The 8,421-nt window shown below is 37.2% G+C and overlaps 1 long non-coding RNA gene across 1 annotated transcript; it reads left to right on the forward strand.

The window, feature by feature from the left end:
• The first annotated feature begins 3,516 nt into the window (after nt 1–3,516).
• On the forward strand, nt 3,517–6,279 carry LOC117665046 (uncharacterized). The gene is made up of 2 exons (XR_004591229.3): nt 3,517–3,591; nt 5,530–6,279. It is a non-coding gene; the product is annotated as an uncharacterized LOC117665046 (long non-coding RNA).
• Nucleotides 6,280–8,421: the final 2,142 nt, after the last annotated feature.

Below are 8,421 nucleotides of genomic sequence, written 5' to 3' on the forward strand. Positions count from 1 at the left end.
AATAAATTCCTTTAAATGCAATTCCTAGAAAGATAAAACTCAGTTGCTTAACATGTAGGAAATTGTAACAACACTCAGTTTTTACTCAATCCATTACACTATGCTGTTGAATTAAGTCATAGATATTCTACCCTTGCTATTTGAACCATGTTACAGGTCTCTTTCTGGCCACCTCTATAATCTAAACAGATGAGATATCACACTATAGGTATTGGAGTGATGGAGGGGAAAGGTAGAATAGGATGTGTTACTCTGGCACATTCCAGACGTGATGGCACCACTTCCAGAATTCCCAGCCTGAATGCTCTTCTGGAGAGGCATTTATTGTGGAAAGGAGTTAATGCCACCTGGAAGGTTTAATAAAAAATAAAGTTGGTGCTGCTGCTGGTCTGCAAGCCAATTTGACAGATTCCAAGGCAAAGTTTTCATAGAGATTTGATTAACCATAAAAATGAAGATATTATATATATTTAAAATGGGTTGTGTAAACACTACTTATAGTGTTCTTGTTGGAAATCAGAGCAATGTAAGTTCCACTAAAGCTCTTTAAATTTAAACAAATTTCAGAGAAATCAAACAGTTAAAAGAAAATGAAAAAATTGACAGGCTATGTCTTATGTTAATTGCTGCTTCATTTTAACTGCTGTGACAATAAATCTGACTGTAATGGTTTCAAAATTTGAGACTGAAAGTAAAAGTTATAAAAAACCCTGTTCTCCCAGGTACACTTAATATAGGAAGTCCTCACAAGAACCACATTTGAATCTGGAGTTTTGATCATCAATCTTTGCAGCCATTAAGCGGGTCACCTGATTTAATTTTACCATCATTTTTAATCATGGTCATAAAGCTAGTACCATGGTCATTAAGAAAATCATGTGGATATTAAGTAAATCTTGTGGCGATTAAGGGAATCCAATCTCTAGAATGGGCATTTTTGTCTAAAACTGGCAAAAAATATCAGAAATTGGCAAAAAGTGACAAGTCATGGTCACATGACGACAGGACACAGCAACTGATATAAATGCAAACCTGTTGCCTACTGCCTAAAATGCAATCACATGACTGTGGGAGTCTGTGTGGCTATTGTAACGTCAAGGATGGGTCATAACTAACTTTTTTGGAGTCTGTTGTAACTTTGAATGGTCATTAAGTGACTAGTTTGTAAGAGAGATATATCTGGGGGTGGGGAGGCTATGGTGTCCTTTAGAACAATGTTTATGAATCTCAGCATGTTTGAGATGGGTGGGCTTCAACATCCAAAATTTCCCAGCCAGCACGCTGAGATAGAGGAATTTGCCATATACTAATGCAGATGGGAGGATATTGTGCCTGCCCTGAAAAATAATTTCATGAAGCTAAAGGAAGTAAAGGTGTACAGATATTTTGTAGGTTCCCAGAAATCTATGTGTAGGATCTGTATAAGTCAGAATGGAAACAGGCTAGCATTAATATTTGTTCCATTCCTTTCTTGCAGATCTTTCCTTCGCATCGACTTTGTGTAAGTAATCTTTTATTTTACCATTTCTGGAAAACAGTTTTCTTATGTTAAATTATATATTCATATCTGTCATTACTGAAATGTATTGTTCTGGGGTGGCCCACTGATGGCACAAAGATAGTTCTCATATTGCTGGTGTATGGTGAGAAGCTGTGACTGCCCTCTCTCAGCATCTGTCGACGTCTGGATGGGGAGCAAAAAGCTAAAATTGAACTCTGGTAAGACAGAATGGCTCTGATCTAGGGTTTTTTGACTCTTGGATAATTACTATCTTTTGCCATACATGGGGTTGCACCGTCCCAGATAGATCCGGTATGTAATCTGGTGGTTCTCCTGAACTCACAACTCCTGTTCAAGGAGCAAGTGGCAGTCGTGGTTAGGAGGGCCTTTGCATATCTTAATGTTATGTACCAGTTATGTCCATTCCTGGGCCAATGTGACTTTCTCATTATCACCTATACCCTAATCACTTCCTGTCTGGATTATTACAATATTCTCTACATAGGGCTGTCCTTGAAGAGTATTCAGAAGCTTCAATTAGTTCAGAATGCAGCAATCAGAAGTTTTGTGCAAGCCTAGACTTGCACATTTCTCACCTCTTCTGCAGGAGGTGCACTTGTTAATCTACTTATTGATTCAATTCAAGTTGCTGGTTATAACCTTTAAAACCCAGTATCTCTTGGGGCCTCCCCTCCCTTATTTAATTAGCCTAGCCTACCAGGATAGGAAGGCATGTTTCATGTCCCATCAATTATAGATGAGTATCTGGGACCACCAAAACGGCCTTCTTGGTGTTGGCTTCTTCTTCCATTTCCCCCCAATTTCCTTCCAATGTAAAGTTGGCCTCCACCTTTTACTTGTCTGATAAGCCCTAAAAATGTGGTTTCGTCACCAGGCCTGGGGACCATGAATTGAGATGAAGCTGATCAAATGGCTGATTTGATTGTGTTATTGCTACCATGGTTTTTTTTTTTTTAAAAAAGGTTTCTATTATAATAGTGAATTTCTAAAATTTAGATAGATAGATAGATAGATAGATAGATAGATAGATGGATGGATGGATGGATGGATGGATGGATGGATGGATGGATGGATCTATCTAGATGATAGAACTATATATATAAAAGTGAAAACCACTCGCACATTAATCATAAAATCTCCAGAACCGTAAAACCTACAAACGTGAAATTTGCCATATATGTTCCTCTTGGCTTCTAGGTGCTCACTAAGAAAGGATTTTTCGAAGTAACCATCAGAGCATTAATATTTCCTATATTATGATTAACAGGCTCTGATGCTAAGGAGTTCTATTCGCCCTCCCCACCTGAAAAGAAATCTGTTCCAAATGCAAAACAGTTTTACTTTCACAGCAGCAAGCAGCTTTACTACAGAACAGTTGAGCTAATCCATGCCCAGCCTTCTTCCTGTCTCCTTCTTGCTCACACAGCAAATACTGTTTTGAGTTTCCAAACACTCCTCAACTCTTTCACACACTGACAGGATGCTAGCCAGATGAATACCGATGGATGCTGCAGGCTGGGGACATTCTATTCCCCCTTCCCCTCCGTTCCAACTGCCAGTTGCATTATATTAACACTCTGATGCTACAGAGTTACACATTGTACATTAAGTTTCAGGCTACAAGTGTCAATTTATCAAGCCTGAGCACATAGTTTCGTAACAAAGCACAGGCGTCGAGCTAATGAAGACATATGAGAGAGAGAGAGAGAGAGAGAGAGAGAGAGAGAGAGAGAGAGAGAGAGAGAGAGAGAGAGAGAGAGAGAGAGAGAGAGAGAGAGAGAGACAGAGACAGAGACAGAGACAGAGACAGAGACAGAGACAGACAGATCCATCTAAGACTTTCTCATGGCAATGGCATTTCTTTCCAAAGGAAAATGCAGACAAGGAGGAAAATAAGACAAGCAATGCAGGATGTATAGTTTGATCATAGTACCACCTTTGCTTTCAGAAATTCAGAGGAAATTCACTCTCCTGACTTTTTTTCCTACCTACAGATTGGAGGCCACTTATTATTTGCAGATAGCAGGGATAGCAGTAGTGGGTACAGAAAATGCATATTCCAGATGCAGGTAATTTATTATCAACCTGTTTTTGCCTATATGAGCTTTTCGTCCCTGCTGCTTTACCAAATGGGCAGGAATTCCATTTCTCACTAATTCTCATGGGTGATACTTGTCAGAAATTCTAAATCTTGTACTTCCAAGCCATGGCCTCTCTTTACACATTATAGGAGATCTGTGTTAGTCTATGGTAGCAAAAAATCAGGAAGAATCTAGTAGCATCCTTTTTGACTAACACATTTTCTTAAGGGCATAGGTTTCCCTAAGAAGGCACTTGTTATCAGATGCATAATGGCTAGACCTACGTAGGATTTAAGTTGGAATGAGGCAAGAGGAAGGCAGATTGATTACGCAGGTGAAGGTTACATGTGAGACAGAATACAAGTATCTTATCTGTAACATCCCAATACATATTCCATTCTTCTTCTATTAGACATAAAACATACATAATTTGGTGCGGGTGGGGTGGGAAGAGAGGGTAACAATCATTATACCAAAACCTGATCTTCATGTTACTGGTGACAGCCCCTTCATGGATTCCTATTCTGTAGTCATGATGAAGGAGATGGTTGGAATGCAAGAGTGGTAGGAGATGGAAAAAGTTGTCTTATGTTTGAACATTTCCCTGCCAAACATAGCATGATCCTTCCAGTGCATTATGCCTCTCCCCATGGGGAGAAAGGGTACAGCTCTGGTTGGAGAGAACATAATGGTGGTAGGCCATAAACTACTTTTATGGGGAAGCTGTTGAGACCTTCCAATGGAAGAGCCTATTTAATAGAAGCCCTTGTAATGAGGACTTCAAGTTTTTTTTCCAATAGAGAATATTCAGCCCTTTAGAAAAATGCTTTTTAGATATGGCAGAAAAGATAGCAAGAGCCCCTAAAACGGCCTCAATTTTATTCAATATTATTCTGCAAACAGGTTCAACAGTGCAATTTCAACAAACTAAGTTGCTATATCTTTCCATGGCTGAATAATAGTGTTTGCAACTTTGCATGGGAAATACTGTCATCTAGTGGAAAAATATACAAATTGTATACTACATTGAGCACTACCAACACTAGTCTGACAAAATTAGAAATAACTTACAGCCATCCAGTTTATCAACTAGATATTCAAACTGCATTAAATAATGAAACAGGTTTTCCTATTTTGCTTTGAACCTGAATTGTATCTAGATGTCTTCAGTGGACTATCCTTATATATATCCTGATAATTAATATTGGATAACATCATATTGAAAATGTCTCCTGTTTTCAGGGAATCCTCTTTAAATCTGATAGAAATGATATTGGTTTCATATTTCTTTCCTAAATGGAAGAAAAGTTCAGTGGAATTCTCAAGAATGGGATGTAGGTTTGTCCTGTACTTTTCTTAATTGAATGTGACTTTCATTGATAATCACCACTTCAGAGATCTATCAGCCTCTCTGGCTTCTAATGCCTCTAAGTTGTATCTTAGCAGAAGATATCAATGGCTAGAGCTGGTAGAGTTTTTGTTTACTTCAAACAAAAACAAAAATGCCCAAACAGGGCATACAGGAAGGTTGCAGAGTGACGGGAGATGTTATAGACATGTATTTGACATCTTGAAATAAATAAAATAAGCACTAGGTGCTGTTCTAGCCCTAGTCTACCTCATGCAGATAAGAACATGTAGCTTCCATAAGCCCAACCAAAACGTCAGTGGTCAGGTATGCTGATGTCCAATAACATTAAGAGGGCCCACTCTTATTAATAGAATGTATCTGTGATTTGGATATTCACAGCCTAATTTCCTTATTTATCTCTTTTATTCTAGAATTCAAAAAAATGTACCTGCATTGCCATTATGGTCAATATTAGATGAATAAGAGTAGTTACCATGTAATTAGTTGACAATTGTAGTGATAGAAATGAAGTCCAGCATTTCATAGATGTAAAATTTCTGCAAATTTCTTCACAGCCTTCCAAATGGCTTACTCCAATGCCTCAAGCTCTCAGACAACGAACCAGCATATTGGCAATGAAAGCTCCAAGGGTTCCATCTTTTATGACTCTAAAACCAAGTGTAAGGATACATTTTGTTGGAGCTGCAGCATGTTCTTTTCTGAAGATCCCCTCTCCTCATTATTGTCCCAGACTCAGAACTACTTCCACTACATTCAGAAATGGCAAGAAATTAGGATCAGTTTCTCACCCTCCAGGAAACAAGTTTCCTACAGTCACCCAAGGATTTTCTGTTGATACAACAAAGCATGCCACTTTTTATATCACTAAAATGCCCAGAGGTGATGCTTAATATCTCTTAAATTCTAAGTATTAAACTTCAGGCTTGTTCTTTAATTCATTTGGTCTTTAATGAAATGATACCTAGGCACAGCACTTCCAAATGATTTGTTGAATCCAATTAAATGTGAATGGAAAAATGTAGACAATATATTTAAATTTTGGGAATCATGTCAATACTTCTTATGATTCTCTCACAATATGAAATTATTTTTGTTCTCTGTGGTTTCCTATAAAATCATGTATCATTGATGAATCAATAAATGAACTGCTAAACAATTCAGAAATGAATATTCAGTGCTAAGAATTAGGAAAGCCTGAAAAATTCAAAATAATCTGTCTTTATTTTTGTTTGGTGTAAGATGAGGCACAGAGGCTTTCAATATTCTGTTATTTAACCTACAGTAATAAAGAGCATTGCTGGAAACTTGCTAAGTCTGTTTCTTGACCACATTTTTCTTTAAGTGTTATCAATTTTGTTCTGTATTGAACCCTATCTTAAGATTCATTAATAGAAGAAATTATATTTTAGTAAATAAATATAATAGTGAGAGAGGGTTCAAGTATTGTGCATCAAAGTGAGAAACATCAAAATCCTAGGGGTATAGTATCATCGCCTCTTTTGAAGGCCTCCCTCCTGTTATCTTCATTTATATCACTTCTCAGTCCACTTGAGTTACATTAGAATTCAAATGTAGACAGCTATGTGGAAGATAATATATGACCATTCTGATTTATCTTTTTTATATTTATCCTGCAAAAATTATCTCCTAAAATAATATGTATGAACTAGATGCCTTGAAATATATGTTGCCATTATTACCGTAGGAATAGCTAACACCAAATACCCAATGACCATGGCTAATTAATATTTTTAGCAATAAATCTTATAAAAAAAGGGTGCATAAATAAATGAAGAAAATTTTGATGAAGCAAATTAAAATCTCAGTGAACAATAATTTACATACAGCATGGACACAACTGTAAGACAATAAGTTGCATATTTGATTACACGACAATATGAACAACTATTAGCCAGAAAAGAATTACAAATCTATTTAGCACTTGAGATTTCCTGTTGAATTACAGAAAACAAGATTGCATATTTTGCTTGCTCAACATTCTGGAGCACTGCTATTAACCAGACAATAAGATAAGGAATTTTCTAGGGCCAATCTCTGTCATCTCCAATTAGAGGATTGCAGAGGAAATAAAAAATGAAATTCATCTTTAGAGCTTTAGTTGTTGTTGTGAGTCAGAAGAACCAACTAAATTAGATGGATTTGACTTTATATAAACCAGCTTGATAAATGTCAAAAGCATTCAATAGAGAACCAGAGTTTTCACTCTGGTTACTCACATAGTACCATGGACAAGATTTAATATTCAGAGTGCATTTTTTTTGTCACCTGGGATTTAGCTACCTTTGGCAACAAATTAAAATTAATCCCAGATTAGATTAAGAAAGCGTAGGGAACACTTTTATTTCCAAACAGAAATAATACGATACTGAGATAGCATTGCAATTTATTTTGCTGCAGGGCAGCATATATTACTTGTATTTTAATAAAGGGAGAACCTTAAATACGTCCTTTATACATTACCAATTTAAATCCTATTTTCTAAAAAACCCTATTAAAAGATTACCAGTGCAGAAAAAAATAATTTTATGGCCAATGCCTACATTTACAAGCTTTGCAGTGTCCCTTAGTCATGTGATTGCCACTATAGGTAGCCCTTAATCTCAATTGATCCCAAAATTTATGTTGCTAAGTAAGACATTTGTTAAGTGAATTTTGCCCCATTTTATGACCTTCCTTGCCATAGTTGTTAAGTGAATCACTGCAGTTGTTAATAACACAGTTAAGTGAATCTGGCTTCCGCGTTGACTTTGCTTATCAGAAGGTAAGGTAATCACATGACCCCAGGACACCACAACCGTCTTACATATGAAGTAGTTGCCAAGCATCTGAATTTTGATCACATGGCCAGGGGATGCCACCAGTCTTAAGTGTGAAAAACAGTCATAAGTCACTCTTTTTCAGTGCCATTGTAACTTCAAATAGTCACTAAACAAACTGTTGTAAGATGAGGACTACCTGTACAGTCAATACACATTGTCATGTGCCTCACCTCTTGTTTTTCTTTATTTCTACCTTTGCAGAGTAGAGATATTGGAAAGATTGTCTAAAGAGATTGCTTGGGTTTTTTTTTTCTCCCTCCATCCCTCCCTCCCTCCCTCTCTTTTTTACTGTATGTGATCTATCGCCCCATCTGCCTCTGCAAAGCAAAAAGATTGGCTAAGAAGGAATTACAAAGCAAAAGCAGGCACACAAACAGAAATGCGGCCAGCTGTTTGTGTAGCAGGCTTGTGCTTGGCAGCGCCAAAACATTCCCTGCAATATGTATTCATTACTGTGTGCCTGTCTACTTTCTTGCAGTCCCTTCCTCTCCAGTGAATGTAGATACAGATATTTATTTGCTTCTTGCTAATAACCCCGGCACCAGAATGAGCAGTCAAAAGGCAGAAGAGTGATTAGGAGGCAAATAAAAGCCCAAGGTCTAAAAC

The sequence above is a fragment of the Pantherophis guttatus genome, chromosome 4 (genome assembly GCF_059756535.1).
Source record: "Pantherophis guttatus breed Tessera chromosome 4, ASM5975653v1, whole genome shotgun sequence".
NCBI lineage: Eukaryota > Metazoa > Chordata > Lepidosauria > Squamata > Colubridae > Pantherophis > Pantherophis guttatus.